At 39.8% G+C, this 18,602-nt stretch overlaps 1 protein-coding gene across 1 annotated transcript in view; it reads left to right on the plus strand.

Moving 5' to 3' along the window:
• klhl29 (kelch like family member 29) overlaps positions 1 to 18,602 on the plus strand; it is a 247,787-nt gene that overhangs the window by 134,912 nt on the left and 94,273 nt on the right. The window lies entirely within an intron of this gene.

Genomic DNA, 18,602 nt, shown 5'->3' on the forward strand with positions numbered 1-18,602 from the left:
AGCAGAGAGCATTAAAAAAAAACGAAGAGGGAGGGGCGGAGGAGAGGAAATGTGTGGTGAGCAGCAGCTCGGTGCCATAAGCTGGGGATGGAAAGCTGCACGGCCTCCTTCTATCTCGCCCTCGTTATCGTATTTTAAAGGAAAGAAGCCCCCGCCAGCAGCCCCATACATTGTATCCCCCCACAGTTAATATAGGGACAGCAGATAGCTCATTAAGATTGATCATTCCTCGGCCACCTACTCCATGCAGAACGCGGCACCAGCTTCATTAATCACTGGGATTTCCAGATAAAGCTCGGTGGCGGCGCAGCGGAAGGACCTGGAGCCTGACAGCCCGGCTGCTATATGCATAATCACAGGCGCCGTGCAGCCGAGGAGCGTTCGGCCGGCTTCCTGCCACACTACAGAGGGCACCGTATCTGCACCTCCCTCCTTTTCCCATCCTCTCTTCAACCTGTCACTCCCACCTGTGCTTCTTATTGCAGTTGTCTGTTTCCTGCACACCTTTACAGCCTCCCCACAGCCTACACTTTTCCCCCCTCTTCTTCTTTTCTTTTAGTTTTTTGCCTCACCTTCCACATCATCTCCCCACCTGATACCTGCCACCTGTATCGTACCCCTCTAACCTTTGCTCTGGACTTTTCCCTTCTCCACCGCTGCAGAAGTTGTTAGCCACCTCTCTAGCTGTATTTCTTTAGCCGAGCAATGCCTCGCTCATTTAAGTGGCAGTGAAAGATTTAAAAGAAGAAAGGATTAAAGCTGAGGGCTTGCAGATTGCTCATTTGCCTTTGACAGCAAGCTCTTGTATGAGATGACTATTTTCAACTTAAACTGTCCCCCCCCTTTTTTTTTTCTTTCTTTAATACCCTCACAAAAAGCTATGGCTGCTCTCTGAGCATCAGCTAGTTGGTTGGGAATTAGATAACATGTCAAATTTAATTAACAAGTTCACTTAATCTTGTTTTGGATCTTTATTTCAAACTTTTTACAGTCTGAAGTTGATGCACATGGGCGCTCAGATCTTTCTTTCCAGTTCAGTGTAGTCTCTAGAAGAATGTAAACGCCAAGCGGCAACCTCCAGCGGTTAAAAGTGAAGCCTATGCAGAAGTGCATAAAACTGCAGTTCCTCCTTCATCCACTAGGGGCTGGCTCCAAAACAGAGCAAATCCCCATAGACTCCCATGTTAAAAAGGCCAACTTCACGACAGAAATAAACATGTTTACAGCCTGGTTCAAAAATCCATTTTGGGTTTATAGGTCCGGTTAACCTTCATGCCAACTGGGGGGGGGTGAATTTTTTTCTAACTCGCCCGTTTTAAAGTAATTTAATCTCGAAGTTTGCCAAATTTAGGGGCGTGCCCTTTTGATTGACAGGTACCAATCTCTGGCTTCAAGTAAGAAGAACGTAGAACAACCGCAGTAGTTTTAGCCCGCTTACCTCCGTTAGCTGGGTAGCTCCTGTTATCTTGGGGTTAGCTTGGTTAGCTTTTAGCTACAGAAACCTTGGAGTTCGCTCGATGTCAATCATCCGCCATGACGCTCACGGCTGCCCTCTCAGCTCCACCTCTTTGCCCATATTTGTATTTTCCGGGCGAGACAACACGCATGACGCTGCCAACATGGCGACGGTAGGAACCGCCCACCGAGCTTCAATTCAGCTCTTCAGAAACCTACGGATGACGTCACAGAGGCTCCGTCCATCTCTTTATATACAGTCTATGGTAAACACAGCTAGATTTCAGGTTGCATTAGTCATCAGGTACACACACACACGCACTGTTTTTCATTTCTTTTTTATTCAAACTTGTCAGGATCAGTCGGGGCAACAATAGAAAAGCAGTTTCCCTGATTGTTGTGTTAAGCATTAATTCAGTAACCCAACAGCTTGAGGAAAGTCTAGTGATGCAGACGGACTGTGACTGGGCCAGATAAGGATTGCAGTCATCTCCAGCCTTTATTTATTTATTTAGGCTTCTTTTTATTACCTTACCTTTTACTTTACCACAAAGGACTCTTCAAAATATCTTCTTCCTGGGTGTCCTGAACAAGATGGTGGCAGGAAGTACATAATAAAATAAAATAAAATGTCTATCGTAATGATTAAATCATAAAATCTTTGTTTTAATAGAAAACAAACTGGACCAAGTGAAACCAGCCTATTTCTCCTCCACTCTAAAGATGTAAAACTGCATAAAGTTTCCTTCAAGGCAGCTCTTTAAACCCCATTAATATTATGTATAAGTTTGAGTGGGATGTTGAGGCTCATTTCACACATAAGGGGCGTAAAAGAAGAAAGAGGGGTTATATCTGGGTTCACCTGAAGCACATCTATCCTGTAGTTCTAGTATTATGTATGTATGTACATGTATGTACGCATGTATGTACAATTGTTTGTGTAATGTGAGGAAGGACTGAAGTTTTCTGTGTATTTTACAAGAAACAGCAACACACATTGTTCTTGTGGCACAGACGTGCGCATCCCATGTCAAATCCTGAAGTTCTCTTTTCTTCTTTAATAGGGGTTGAGAAAAACTTGATTAGGTTTGTTTTATTTATATTGATCACGGTGAATGAAGCTGTATGACCAGAAGAGTTTCACTGCGTTCAGTTACTTCACCTCAGCATCATGATGTTGACAGGCGCGTGCATTTATTCCTCCTTTTTGCTAAGCTAAACAGTCAGCTTCTTGGTTGCGTTGAGGTGGCTACAAGTGAAACGTGAAGTCCTGAGACGCTGGCGCTCAGCTTTAAAAGGCAGTGGCGGGCCAATCTAATCTCATCCTGACTGACAGCGGGGAAAAGTTGGACCGTTTAGCGGATAATCACTGGTTAAAACTAAAAGATAGGCAACCATTTATACTTTACAATCACACCTACAGAGAGTTTAATCACCAATTAACCCAACATGCATGACTGTGGGAGGAAGCTGAGACGGCTCATGAAAAAAAATGTGATACTGTTTTAAACTGTGAGGGAAAAATTAAAAGCTGTTTCAGGCGTGCTCTGAATCTTGTGCTGTGCTTATCTGACTGAAAATGTAACAAAAATAAAGTTAAATGTAAGATTTATTTGTAAGTAAAGTCACTCATCGAATGAGAGGTGACCTGATATAATAGAAGAGACCGCTACAAGTTAAATGTCGAACTGCATTTGCCCTCATCAGGCTTAAAACAGGCTTCAGAGCGTTATCAACCAAGCAGCGCGCAAACAGGACATGCAAACTGCTCAATAGTGAATGCTTCTACCTAATGGGAAGCTGCACTTGCGACAGGCAGACAACTCTGTTTGTAAAACAGCAGCAGGTGCACGGCAACACCTCAGCAAAAAAAAAAAAAAAGCAGCAGCATCAGCGTGCTAATGCTCACTTATCTGAGTGGATAGCCAAACTTTCTCCTTACTCAGAAACTTTTAAGTGGGTTTGATAATGCATGCAGGGCATCTAATAAATACTAATGACAGGACTAGACATTAGCAAGAAATCGCTGCCCTCTCCAACTTATTATTCCACAGAGTTAGCAACAAGCTTAGCATGTGAAGAGAAATAATTCTCCTCTGACTTAGACTAATGATAATGGCCTGCATTGCAATCAAGTGATCTTTGTAGGCTAGTAGCGCTGTCCCTAAGCTTGATAGTGTTCCTCAGCAGTAACGATAAGTTGCCCAAACAGTAATATGGCATTGCCCTATTAAGTTTGCAGAAAGTGTGGGTTTTTTTTGTTTTTTTTTGGTTGTTTTTTTATTTGCTTGAGGCTGCAGCTTTGAATTATGGTGTTGATTATTATCATTATTCCGCTCCATTCAAGTCACCGCTCCCTCTTCCCAACCCGCAGACACTAGCCACTGTTTTCCTCTGCAATACCACTCTCTGGTGTGCAGGATTAAAAAGTATTGCATTATAGATTTAGACTTAGATTAAAACTTTACAAGGACACACCAGCGGTACATAGGCACCGGGGCATGCTGGGCCACTATCAGAATTTGTGTGGCCTTCCAGTCACCTAACAGATTGTTTTCTGTCCCTGGGGGGAGACTGCGAAAGGAGGGAGGTGGAAACGGAAACACAGAGAAAAAAGAAAGAAAGAAGCGAGGAGCAAGAAATGCGATGAAATGCAAAGATTACTTGTGTGATTCCACTCGGTGAGATGTGGAAGCTCATCCCAGGTGTGCAGTCTGCCGAGAAGACTCCCACATACAGCCTAACCTCGCCACTAACCTTTCTGCTTGGGCTGAGGTGACTTTCACAAAGTTACCCAGTAAACACATATCCTCTGTCTTCAGGGGCAGATATGACATTTATCTTACGCTGCGCCGGCGACATGGGATTTTTGTTGCTGTTTTAATTTGTTTCTCGGTGCGTTTTGCGTCGTCGTCCTGCTGTTTAGAGTCAACCCGGAGGCAAGTATCGGCCGTGTGCAAAGCTTGTGAGGAATGCACACAAACCCACGTCGTAAACACGAGCAAGGTGGAAGGCAAGCCAGGCAGCATACTTGCATTCCCTCACACATACAGTTGGCCACCAGTGCATGCCCGACTGTGAATGCTGGAGACGGCTCAACACAGCTGAGGTTGTTTGTTCAAGCTGCTGACAGAGCAGCAGAGAGGGACGTAACTTTAAACTTTGATTAGTACTTAAGCAGAGTTTGCACTTTGTTTTATTGGGGTTTGAACTGGCATTTGTATATCTTTGTATTTCCTCTAATGGCTTCTATTTTTCATCTTTAAGAAGAACCTTGGCAGGAATTTTCTGGTGCAGATACATTAGTCTTCCCCAGCTTGTTGCAGATATTTGTTTTTTTAGGCTTTCGTCACACTTAGAAACCTCTGATCAGTTGAGCCTAGCTGCATTTCTGCTAGCAAGTCTGAGTTTAAAATCTATTGTCTATTATTAAATCTATTATTCTACACTTAGATTCTCTGTTTTTTAATGTCTATAATTGAAAGAAATGAACAGTAAAAGTGTTTTTTTGTGGTGAGTTTGAGGTGCAGCATTAACATATGATGCACTGAAAGATCAAACTAAAATAGATTTGCTGGATTGAATGTGTAGAGGTAAATGTGGTGCAACAGAAGCTTGGGCTTCTATAAATTTGTCATACAGAAAAGTATGCAAAAAGTTACAATTTCTGCTTTACCAATAGGGAAAATCTATTTTAACTTCTCAATTACCTCTTCTCAATTCTCTTTTGCCTACTGCTGTTTCAATGAACCCGCCACTCTGGTTTGAAAGTAGACGTCTAATCCAATCTACTTTATTTATAAAGCACACTTTTAAAAACAGAATGTCTCCAAAGTGCTGCACAGAGTCAAAATAAAATAAAATAAAATAATAATAAATAGATAAATACCCAATAAAATAACTAAAAGAAAAAAAAAACAAATAAAAGATGCAGAGGACCACACAACTCACACACTGTTCAAAGCCAAAAATAAATGACTAAATAAATAAAAGTGGGCCTTTAGGCGAGAGTTATGATAAGTCCACTGTGGGAGCAGTTTGGACATGGAGGGCAGAGCGTTCCAGAGTCTAGGACCGACTACGGGGAATGCCCTGTCCCCTCTAGTCCTAATTTATGCACCGCAATACATATACATGCATATTGCATTTCTGAAACATTGCACTTTCACTTCAGTTTGTGGCTGAAGGAACTAGAAAATTAAACTTTGTAGTCACTGGTAAGCATGAGCAAGCAGGTCATGGTAGCCTTGTCTTTTATTTAATTGAAAAAAAAGAATAGTCTTAATTGTCTATTTGATATCTTGCTTTGCTGAACTACTAACAGGAAAAAATGGTTTGACATCAAGAATTTAACTGTAGAAAAATTAATATTCTTGAAGATGACAGTAGTTGTATGACGTATTACAGCATAAACATTTCCACTTCCTTCAGCTTTTCTTTTAAAAAATAAACATAAAATCCATCTATAAAACATGAAATGAACTAATTTTCTGCACAGTTACATGTATCTTATCCATCTGGCCTCTGGACAGCTTGACTCTGCTATACGGTGGGATTATCACCTTCTAAATAAATCTAAACCTGAAAAGATACAAACATCTAAACTCATTCTTGAAATGTTGGTATTAGAGATGGAATAAAATCTTTAAGCTGCAAGTTTTTCTGCTGGTTATTTGAAATTGAATTAAAACAGTTATTTAAATCATTGCAAAAGCATATTTTTAATGTAGTTTATTTTCTACATTTCTGCTTTATGTGCTTTTGACGTGCTTGATGTTTACTACTTCTACGCAGAAGCATAATATTTTCTCTTGGAGCAAAGTGAGCAAGATGGAACCAGAATTCACACTGCAGACAACTTTTGCTTTGCTGATGCTTCATTTTATGAAGCTGCAAAATAAATAAAAAACAAACACCACTGTCCAGTTTTGTTTCGCTACATTACAGAAACTATTGGAAGGAGCATACACTTGGTAACTTTTCCCACATGATCAGGTTAAAAAGTTCAAACCACCTCTCTCGGTTGGGTAAAAAACTCTCTCAAATCAAGGCTGATCATATCAGCTATAAGCTAGCGTGTTATCTAAGGATGTCAACTGATGCTAAACATGTTCAGCAGCTTGTGCAGCATCCATCACCTCCACCATGGTCCCAGCACAGAACCTTCCTTTACCTTTAGCTTGTTGAGTTTATTTAGTTCTCAGGTTCGGACGATTCCACTTTCCACAGCAAACTTGTAGGAGAGATGCAACATCCTGGTGCAGACATTGAATGGAGAAGTGGAGCCTGCTGTCTCTCCTCGCAGATGCTTCTCTGCTTTAGTCTGTCGTCAAACTGAACTCCAAGATCCTTGCATCCGTCCACCACCTCCACCTGTTACACCAGGATGTGTTGTTTGCTCCCGTTTCTCCAGAAATCCACAATGATCTCTTTTGTTTTGTTAGTGTTCAAGATGAGGCGGTTGTTTCCGCTCCGCCTCACAAATTCACTGTTCATGTCCATCACTGATCATTTCTCTGTACTCCGACAGAAGACAGAAAAGCATTTGTATAAAACATTTTTTTTTTTATAAAGGCTTTTTTTCTTTTTTTTTTTTTTTATAAACCCTTATACAAATTTTTTATGCAAATATAAATCTGGCTTTTTTTTTTTTTTTTGCATGCACAGAGAATCTCTCATGCGTATCTATATAACAAGTATGCAAAGGTTCGTGTCGAGCTAGAAGCTGCAGAACTGTTCTGGAAACTTAAACTACTTTTGAGCTCCTACTGCTCGAGTTAAGCACAAAGAGTTTCACAGCATGAATTTTTTAGTATTTTTTTCTCCCAGTGCCTGAGGAGAGAAAGTCCCAGTCAGGTTAAAAAACTCAGACTGCGGATGATGAAACGCCAGCCGACAGGCTACTTGAGTAAGAGCCCGAAGACAAATTTTATATTTGTATCCATCTCGATACTGTGGCTTAGGTTTGTGGAACAGAAGCGATCCAGTTAAACTGGTTCGCAAAAAAAACCCTGCGTCGATGTAAACTGGGCCAGTCTTGCGATTAAAGGGATGCTCAGCTGGATGTTTCCAGGAGAACTTGGGATGCTTAGTCAACCCTCTCAAGGTGAGGCACAAATGACGCCCAGTTTGCACAGATCCATGATGTCCGGATGAGTTCTCTCCCTCTGTTAGCATTGTTTTACCACCTAGCTTCTTAATATTTATATGACAGAGCTCTGTCCCTTCAAGCAATTTATGTGATACTAACTTAACAATAATTAAAAGTGAAGATGGAGAAGTGCTACTTACCCACTCAGTTAGAATCAAATCCCCTTCAAGCATACAGTACGTTATCTACTCCAGCCAGCAAGTCCTTGTAAGCACAGCGTCGTTTTGAGGATTATACTCTCGTGACATTGTTTTGCCTAAACTCGCATGTGCTTGTGTGGTGTTGCATTTGCATATTGTCTGCATGTGCACGGCCACACATGTGTTTCTGCATTAACGCTTGTGTGTTTTGCACAAAAACAATGTCATCTGCTGCAGGCAGGATGGATTACTCAAGCCTGAGTTGAGTTGGACAATGATGTCCTCCATAATGTTTAAGCTGAATGTTTGCTACATTGTGACATAGTAGATTACGGTGCACTGTTGTAATTTTACGTGCATCAGGAATAAGTAAACAAAATCCATGCCAGCATTCTGCCTCTTTGGGGTTATGGCAAATAAAGCCAGGCATAAATCTGAGGCTGAAGTTTGGCCTGAAAGCATTTTGTTTTTGTCCACCTAACATAAAGACCGCCAGACCAGTAAGAATGTAAAAAAACACCACAAGTTATGATTGTCACTTTTAAAGATATGATTAATTAGAATTATCGACTCATTTATCAAAATCCATCCGTCCAGTCTCAGTTTTGGGGAAAATCCTACATATTTATTGAGCCATGTTTCCTCATTCCGGTGCATAATTTGTGCAATTCTCAGAGTGATGGAGGAAAATAAATTGTCCAGTCAGGCTGTAAAGCAGCTTGTCTGCTGCTTCTATATAAATGTAAATACAGCCGTCACCCACCCACCCCCAAAATATATATATTTACATATTCAGGAGCAATTTAGTTTTGACAGAAAGACTGATTGTTTACACGGAAAACATTCAGCTTGCAACTGTTTGCTTATAGTGACACTCCTTTGGATTTTGTTTATATTAAACTGTCTGGTGTGTGTCTGGGTGTCAATGCTTCGTATTATAAATCATCCAAACTACACATCCATCTAATCCCAGACAAAAAGCCAAAAAAGCTCCATGCATCATCTAAAAGGGTTTATTTATGTAATTACTTCATAATTATTAGCTAATTCAGGTTCATTACGTCTCGTTAGTCTATCTTGTTGCCCCACTTTAGGCCTTCTGAATAAATCTGCGACCGCATCAACCTAACCCATTAAGCCGCCTTCGAGGTGCTGTCGGATTCATCAGACTGTGCAGTTAAAGACTGCATGAGTCACAGCAGCGAGCGGGTAAATATGTCAAAGAAATGTGGGATTTTGTCCTCTGAAGCGCAGAATACCGAGATGTGACACGTGTGACACACAGCATGAGAACTTTGTCAGCAGTTGTTCATCGTTCAGTTTATGATTAAAAGTACAGCCGCATAGCCGCAGTTATCCTTCAGTTTAACTCGACTTGACTTGCCATTTGTAGGCGCAGAAGTTAGCTTGCATCACCGTGCACACTGGTTCGCCGCGCATTATGTCGTCTTGAGCAAAACGCAAGAGTGGGTGTTGATGTCAGGCGCATGCAGCGCAGAAGAAAATGAGTTTCAGCTCATTTTTCTTCCGCTTTTTTTTTTTTTTTTTTTGCATGCAACTGCAATCAGTTTAGCCAGCATGTAGGAGATTGTAAAAGGAATAAAATGGTAGTTAAGTGTTACCTGGGGTTTGTGTGCAGATGACATAGCTGCCAAGCAGAGCTTTTCAAGGGGTTAATCTTTAAAAGGAATCGAGGTTTTCATTTAGTCAGTTTATTAATGGTGATTGCACAAAGAGGGGGAATTAATTCAGTTTGCCAGAGCTGTCTCTGTAACAGCTTGGCACCATACTGACGGCAGTATTTCAACCTAGTTCGATGAAAGTGGTTTTAAAAAGGTAAATGTGATTCAGAAAGAGCCACTCGCATTGTATATATGTAGCTTCCATTAGCATAAATATAAGTGACGCCTTGATTGTGTGGCTGGGTGATGCATGTCCAAGTAATTACACCTGTTCCTTTAATTCTAGCTGAAAGACACAGCTTTATCTGTTACACCCTTTAAGATCTTTTTTTCCCAACCTCATAGTCAGACAAGCTGGAACCAAGACTTCTCTGATTGTTGTCAAGACATTTTTTTTTTTTTTTTAAAGCGTCGCTAAGCGCCGGGCTTTGATTTGTTTGTCCACTTTGGAATGATTTTCAGCGAAGGTCACGTACAAAAGGTTGGGTTATTCCTGTTGCTCTCTCTTTCACAGCAACTAAATACGATCACCATCAAAAATCCCTCTCTATTACCCACACAGACACACTCGTGTACTCTCAAACCCGCACCTCAATCAAAAGAAAGGGGTCACATAATTCCTTCTGAACCCCATTTTCTTTAAAGACAAGCCCTTAGCAGTTCAACTCATCCAGCATCTGAGTTGTAGATGCACAGAAATGTCTCCAGCGCTGATGTTCAGCAACAATCGGCCATATTTATTCAGCTTTTCCTGGTTTTGTCACATTGACTTTACACTAAAAGAGACGGATTTCAATACATATAGGGGTGGAGGAGGTTTGACCTCACAATATAGATAAAACTTGACCTTCTTAGGAGGGTGGGGGTTGTGGCTGGGGGGAGTGGGGCACCTCCCCGACAACGATAAGGGAAACCAGTGGGTTTAGGGTGCATGGTGTTTCCTTATCTTCTATAGAATGCACTTTTATTGTTACTTTCCACACAGTCAGTATGTTTTGATGCATTTTGGATGAATTTATTTGAGCCCTTTCAAAGACGGCGAGATGACGAGCTGAAACGTTTGCAAGATGTTCACTCAAAAACAAAACGACAAAAACGCATGAAATCCAGACAGAACAATGGACTTTAGAAAACATTTTGAATTATTCAAGCAGAATGACAGAAACAAACCAGTCTCCACTTCATAAAACAAGATGTTTCAGACTACCATTCTATCACGATGAAGTTTGTTGCCAATAGTTTACTTACAAGCAAACAAAACATAAAGCAGGGTTTCTATCAGGAACATGAATACTTACATAAACCCCTAATCATAGAAAAAATTATATTTGATCAGTAAAGACAATGCATATTGTGTTTACATTCATGAAACGTTGAAGAGACTGAAAGCATCACGTGCATGTAAGCACTCTTAGGGTGCATTCACATCCTGTTAGTCTGCTGGACTGGGTCTGATTGGGGACTTGGCTCCGTTGTAGGGGGGTGTATCCATGCAGACAGAGGTCTCGTTTATCGTGCACTTTGCTCGAAGAGCCAAACCTTTACAACAATATATCCCCATTCCCACCAAAGGTGGCGCTGCACTGGTGTTTAGCAAAGAGAGGACAAGACCTGCATAATGTCGTAGACTATCGCTGTTTGGGTTTTTTTTTTAATTTTCTTATGCAAGTATACTGCAGAAATACGCTGCAAGATGGACGCAGTCTGAACAACAGACGAAGCAGAAGACTCTTAACACGATCGCTACCCACAATGCAACACTTGACCAAATGCAGGAATTGACTTTTTTTTGTAGCCCGCTTTCTGTTTTTTGGTCCGAGTCCGCCTCTTTGGTCCGAATCAGAATTCATTTCATCACAGCTATCGAAAACGAAGCAGACTTTCCAAGCAAACGGACTCGTATTCGAATCCAAAAGGCTGATGTGAACGTGCCCTTTAAAACAATAATGATGATGCATTTCTTACTGTTTAGTTTCGGCTCCCTTTTGCATAACCTACACAGAGGAAAAGCAATGTGTTGCTTTCCTCCTTTGTTCTTGCTTTTTATCGCTCATCAGGATGAAATGGCCAACAAAGTAATAAAGCTTTCATTTTCTAATTAATCTGTGAATGGACATATTTAATCTAACCTGCTATACGGTGTCCCGGTTGTCAGGTCCATCACTTAAACGTCTCCCTGGTGCAGATCCTTCATCTGCTTTGGGAGATTATATTTTGTTTGATCTGATATGTTTTTTCTTTTCCACGCAACATGTGCACATTACCTTCTAACTGCAAGAGCCGGGTCAATGCAGAGCATCTTCTGCAGTTCCTCCACCTCAAAAGAAACCTCTTAAATTGCATTCATTTCATGAGCAGTGTTGTGAGAAGTCCCCTCTTCCAGCTACAATAACTGCATCAGCCGGGGAGGATATTCCTTTTTCTTTTTTTTTTTTTTCTTCAGCTATAGATTCAAAACTGTGAGTCTTCACCTCCTGCGAACCGTAACGGATCTGACTGGTAACCCGTTATGTGCATGCGGCACATAGTTCTACTTTCTTGCCGAAAACTTTTTTCATATACTTATAAAGAATCTGCAGTATTTCCTTCCTCCCAGACTTGGAGTAGACACACTGCAGCGCCTGGAGGAATGGAAGGGCCATGGCGGTGCTCTTGTTTGCTATCCACAGGAGTATCCTCTTGTTAAAAGTTGACTATGACCGCTTGTCATATATCGTAGCCTCTACCTGCCTAATGAGGAAGCCACTTCACCAGCTGGGACCAGAGATTTTCTCATCCCCTCTGTGCACACAAACATAAAGAACAAGAGCACATTGCCTGACATCCTGTCATGCTGCTGCAGCAGGCCAGAAGATGCTCACAGGGCTCCTTTTTATTTATTTGTTTCTTCTAAGCTTGCACTTGTATTCGCCTCAACTTAGTTGTACCGGTGCCTGTTTGCCTGTGTATGTGACACGCCTGACCCTTGAACAAGAAGGCATTCATAGAGGTTTGAATGTACAGTGCTGGATAGAGCAGCTCAGCTTTTTTTTTCCCCCTCTTGCTACTCCAGGTCTGTTTCCATCTCTATTGTAGAGGGAAACAAAGGGCAAGGCGGCGTCTTTGAGGGGGCACAAGTTCTTTTTCTCTGTTCCCCACTGCTCAGTCCAGGCTGCTTGACAGCAGTGCTCAGGCTCCAGCAGAGCAGCTCAGAAGATTTAAGCAAAGGGGGGAAAAAACTGAAGCGTCCTCATCATGGACTATTCTCTAAGGCTACGTGGTAGCACTGCTCCCTTACAGACCGAAATCAGGACAACTAGAAACTCAAGGGGTCTTGAGGATTTCTGATGCCTTGCATGAGCTGTTTTGCGGGGAGTAGGCACAGACTATTGAGACATCTTCAGAAATGAATGTGGCGGTGATTGTTAGAGGTATGTGTTAGAGACTGTTTAGTGTAATTACACTTTTGAAAGAGGCCCGTGATGGATTGGGTTGTGTACATGAGATCTGATGGCTTTTATCCACGTGAAAGCACTGTTTGTTCCAGCAGATGGTATCTCCACGAGTGGCCTGATAGCGATGATGACATTTTGCACCTGTTAAAGCCTGACATTTAGCCACCAAGTCTTTCGAGGTGGTATATGTGGGGATGTTGGTTTGAGCAGCAGTTACCCCCTTTTTTTTTTTTTGGTTTAAACTTGGGAAATGGCAAATTATAACAAGATTTTAGAATGAAAGTTCTTCTTAGAGTGAATTTTGCAACAGCACTAACATTGCTGGTTGTGGAAAAAAAGCCTTTTTTAATGCTAGTTTTTTTTGGTTTTAGTCTTTTCTTTGAGCTTTTTTTCCCCCCATTCTTGTTATCAAGGACAAACTCATTTAATTTTTTTTTTTCATGTTTTACTTTGAATTAAATATAAACCTTTTTGAGTTTTCAATGAATTAAGAAATCCATTTAGTTTTTATTCACATTCCCAAAATTCAGGTGTTTTTAAGCGTTTTATGCATGTATTGATATAAAAAATGCCATCAAACTGCACATGGGGTTTCATGGCATTTCTGTTTTTACCTCTACAGAAATATTCAATGATACTTTTTTGCTAATTAATGATGTTTTACTTTGTATTAATTTTAATGTAGTTTATAAAATATTTATAAAATAATATATTTTCATAATTATAGGATAAATATTCTATCAAAAACAGAGCTTTACTTTCCTATTTATCACAAATACAAACATGGACAATGTATTCATTTATGTTCAGATATTTAATGTATTTGATTATTCTTCAGTGAGTGGAAGTGCATTGGATGGCTTAGTAATGTCCACTGAAGTGGTTCATTTAAAAATCTACCACCATCTTTCATGAATATGCAAGACATATTATTGGGAAGAGGTGATAAATAACATCTCTATACTAAATTATACAATTGACATTTAATTTTTAACATTTTTTTTTCCCTCTTTGTGTTTGCTTTAAATCCATTTGATTATAGGACATTTCAATATTTTTCCTTAAAAAAATTAAAAGATTTAATTTGTTTGAATTTTTTTAACATTTTTTTTGTCAGGATTTACCTTTTATTTACTCAAACATTAGCTAAACTAACTTTTTTATTGCAGCTTTATTAGTATTAAAAGGCATTGCAGATATTGATATAACTATTTCTTTTCCCAGTGATTTAAAGTAGAAACAAACTTCAATTTTCAACCTAAATTTTTAATTTATTTTCTTAATTTGGATCAACTTTTTGGGCGCACAAATACATAGATCGAGAAATTATTATTGCCCTAATAATTTTGCTGTTTAAAATATGTAATTAAGCTAAAAAAAAAAAATAGATGTAAAAAAAGATTTATTTATATATATATATATATATATATATATATATATATATATACACAGTATATTATACATATATAATATACTGTATATAACTTTGAAGTTTATCTAAATCAACCAAGAAACGAAAGCTTTATAATGCTGGGAAAATGTTACTTGTGCACTCTGGTCTGGAAGTTCATTACCAACTCATTTCAGGTTGTTTAATCCTCTTTAAAATGCTCTTATTTAGCTTTTTGGAGATTTTGCTAAATCTTTTAAGAAAAAATTATCTTCTGAAGCCTTGGAAACACATTTTGGAAGGGAAGCTCTTTAGTGTGTATTATAATGAATTGTGCTCTTGGCCTGCTTCTTTGAAACAGACATTTTCAAACATCCCTCATATGAAAAGCTTTTCCATGAGGAAGCCCATTATGATCCGACTCCCTGAGTCCACCATCTACATCCATCCTGATTCTTTTTGTTTTTTTGAGCTTTTTTTCTGCTGTCCTTCAATTTCACCTTTCAAATTTAGTTAAAAATGCCCATAATGATGATTTTTTCATGGTATATTTTATTTTGTGGACGGATAGTAGTCTACAGAATATAGTTGTTGTTATTATTATTGTTATTATTATTATTATTATTATTATTATTATTATTATTGCTTCATTTTTGTGCACGTAAATAACATTCACATTAGAATTTTTATTCTAAATGTAAATAAATTCATTGAACCTTTTTCAAATGAGTTTGATTACAATAAATATTTTGTGACAAAATTAAAAATTTTTGTGTATGACTTGAACATTAAAGTATTAAATTTGATTAACATAGTGACTATAAAACTAAAACACAAACATCCATCTTTTAAAAATATTTTTTCTTTTTATATATATATATATATATATATATATATATATATATATATATATATATATATACATACATTAATTACAGTGGTTTAAATGTAAATGTTTTCCTTTTTCCAAGGTAAAGACAAACCTGACAGCAGAGTTGTACTGAACTTATTGATCAACTTAAATGGTTTGTTCTGGATAATTAAGCCGCAAGTGCTGGTTAGAATTGATTGTTTAAAGTTTAAAAGAGGAATAAAGGTCAGAATGAACACATCATTTTCCTCTGAGTTGGATTCATGGGCATTAATATGTTCATTGACTTGTTTCTGTTGATGGACAAAAGACAAGAAATTCTATACATTTCATTTAAAACTTTACATTTGTTAAAAATGTTTTTTAAATTTGAATTATTTGATGATTAATTAAAAATATAAAAATTAAAAAGTAAATAAATTTAAATAATAAAATGGCAACACACAAAATAACAAAGAAAGCTTAATCCATTGTTTACTTTATGGCTTTCTGTTTAACATTTTTAAAACATACAATATATAGTAAAATTTGCACAAAAATGCAGGTAAGGTACGGCAGCTGAAGTTAGTTTGCAAGTTCTTGTTCCCCTTGGAGAAAAAAAAAACCAGAAAACACAATGACGTACAACGCAGTGTTAAGGTTTTGGATGCAGCCCCGCCACAAAATGGTGGGTCTGCTGATGCACACGTAATATACATGTATCCCCCTAAAATGGCTCCGAGTTCAGCAACCAATGACTTGCTAAGATGCCCTGAACCAGCAGCCAATCAGCAGCATCCTGAGTGACTTCCAGCACCGTTAAACTGGGAGACGCATTGCATGGTGATAGGTTACTGGAAATCACGCCTGAGGGTCTAATTGGCCACAGTGCAAATAGATATTTGACGGCAGAGTTACTAGGCTAAGCAGCAGAGTTGGCAAAGTATTCATGCCCCCCATGTGGCGCGTCAACCAATCATAAAAAAGTGGCGCAGGATGGTGGTTTTACTGTAAGAACACGCTGTCCGTGCTCAGTTGCACGATGAACCCAAGAATCCTACTGTAACCCTACACACCCCCAGTCAGGGTGCTTGTGCACCACTGTTTCATGCATTTTTCTTGACCCTTTCCTGCAAAGCTTCACCGCCCTCAATTTTGTTTGTTTCTTTTTGGAAGTATTAAGATGTTTGGTGTTTCAAAGCTGCCGTGGTTCCATTGAGCATGACTGCCTCACCACGCTCCGCGCCTTTCCCGAGAATAGGGACGCCATGTGCAGTTTCATGGTAACTGCTGGTGATGAGTTGTTCCAGAGCGCTCACCGATCCACCCCAAAGAAGCCATAATTAGCTTTTCCATCATGCATTCAGGTGTGCCTGCATGGCTCAGAGGGAGGCAACCATTGTCCGCTGACATGTGGAGTTTTCTCTGTCTCCCCCATCTCACTTTCTCTATTCTTGGGGCAAATGGACTGTAAGAGGTGTGGCTGATTGGAGGTGAGAGCCATAGCCGTTGCTGGAAATTCACTAATTCAAGCTCCAAACTACTGCATATTCACTATTCACTGTCCATGGCCACACAGTAATCAGATAGCCAACTGACAGTGGCAAATGCAGAGTGGAGAGTGGAGAGAGAGATAGACAAAAGACAAGACAAATGGCGGCTTTTGTTTGTGTGTGAATGTGCACGGCTTTTGAACCGTGCAGCTGTGAATGAAGCTGGATCACAGCAGACATACTGCCAAAAAAAACTGCATCTTTTATTATTTCTTGCCTCATTTAGGATTCAGCGTGTTTAATAACCAGGTCATTTTCATGTTGGACAATCATTCCTTGATGTGATAACTCTTAAGGATGCCCCCCCTCCCGTTAGCTTTCAGCGAAGCACGCTTTTTTTGAAAAGCACCTTATTTGTCATGCGTCTTTATGATGTAGAATTTGAACAGCAGCATTAATTCAGAGCTGGGCTCCTGGTGTCAGAGGACAATAGAGGGAGCTAAATGAGTAGATATTGCAGCCAAATGGAAGGATGAGTGTCATTCCAGGTTAATTAAATCCCAGCTTTAAGTCTGGCGTGAGCTCAGACCTCTGTCAGGATGAAAACCCTTTTATTTCAGCTCGGATTTCACCCCATCGATCAGTCTGATCGCTTTCCTACATTTCAGCCCCAGACAGATGTTAATGGTGCACGTTTCTTCATAAATACATACTCACCTTTCTTGTTCCACATGACATTACCAACAAGAGAACCACCGTGGCAATTGTTCAGATCTCATTTCCATGTGTGAGCTACACTTTTGAAGCTAATGTGGAGATTAGCCCCTGGAAGAGAAACCCCGTGTGCTGATTACTGGAGGATTTGCCACCTTTTCTTATCTAAATTATTCCATATCTCATACTGTGGCTCTTTCCCCAGCATGGAATGTGTGCCTTTATATCATGCAGACGGTGCTTTTGTGCCAGGGAAGTGTTTACTATGCCTCGCAAGCTGCAGTCTCAGTGAAACGTTCTCCCATTGCCTAGACGACTGTATGTAAGGTGTCTCCTTCTATAATCAGGATGTTCCACATTTCGCCGTGTCTGTAGTTTATTATTTGGAGCTCTTAGTGCTCTCTTTTTCGTGGCGTTCTCGATGGGAGACTAACAGAGCGTCGGTGTTGGAGCTCCCTCCCCAAGCTGTAGAATAAGTTTCCAGTCCCCCGCTGATTTCCACTCTCAGCATCCCCTCATGGTGCCTCATTAAGATGCAGACAAACAAGCGCCTCCGACCCAACGCTACAGTAAGGCCGGGCTTAACACGGTGCCACTACACCACAATTCGCTGTGTTTCGTGGCCTTCAGCAGCACAATGCTCTGAGCGTGTTCGCTTTGAATGTGTCGTCCTTGTTTTTCCAGTTGATTTTATTTTATTTTTTATTTCCAGATAAGGAAATCAGATTGTGTGCGGATCTGTGAATGGGTTTCTTTTCATTTTTTTTTCTTAAAAAGTGTGTAAGGATGGGGTGGTGGTGGGATTTTGGGGGGGGTGGGGATAATATTTGAAGGTCAGCCCTTACGCAAAGATTTTTTTATTCCAGTATGAATAATGCATTGACAGCGCCTCTGTTTTCAGCCCTCATCTCTCTTTTAGATGCTTTTTTTTTTTTTTTTTTAATCTTGTCCGTTAAAAGTTCTAGTGCTGCTTTCACAGTGATTTAGATTTTTTTTTGGTGTCTTTCCTAGTTCTGCTCTCTGCTAGCATGATTTGAGCCCAGGTGTGTTAGGGATTACATTTCTTCTACCCAGCATCCTAATATGTGATTCTTTTTCTGCTTCCTTTGTCTGGACACTTTTTTTTTTATTTCTCTCGCTGAAATGTTTGATCAAATCACTTCTGTCACTTCTGTTTTCGTAAGACTGGCCAAAGCTGTGTTCTGCAAATCTGCTCTTTTGCTTTCTTGTCATGATGTCAGTTCATATTTGTGTACGTATGTTTGGAAAAGAGCGATTTTTCTAAACCCAAAT

This window comes from Telmatherina bonti, assembly GCF_933228915.1.
Source record: "Telmatherina bonti genome assembly, chromosome: 16".
NCBI classification, from domain to species: Eukaryota; Metazoa; Chordata; class Actinopteri; order Atheriniformes; family Telmatherinidae; genus Telmatherina; species Telmatherina bonti.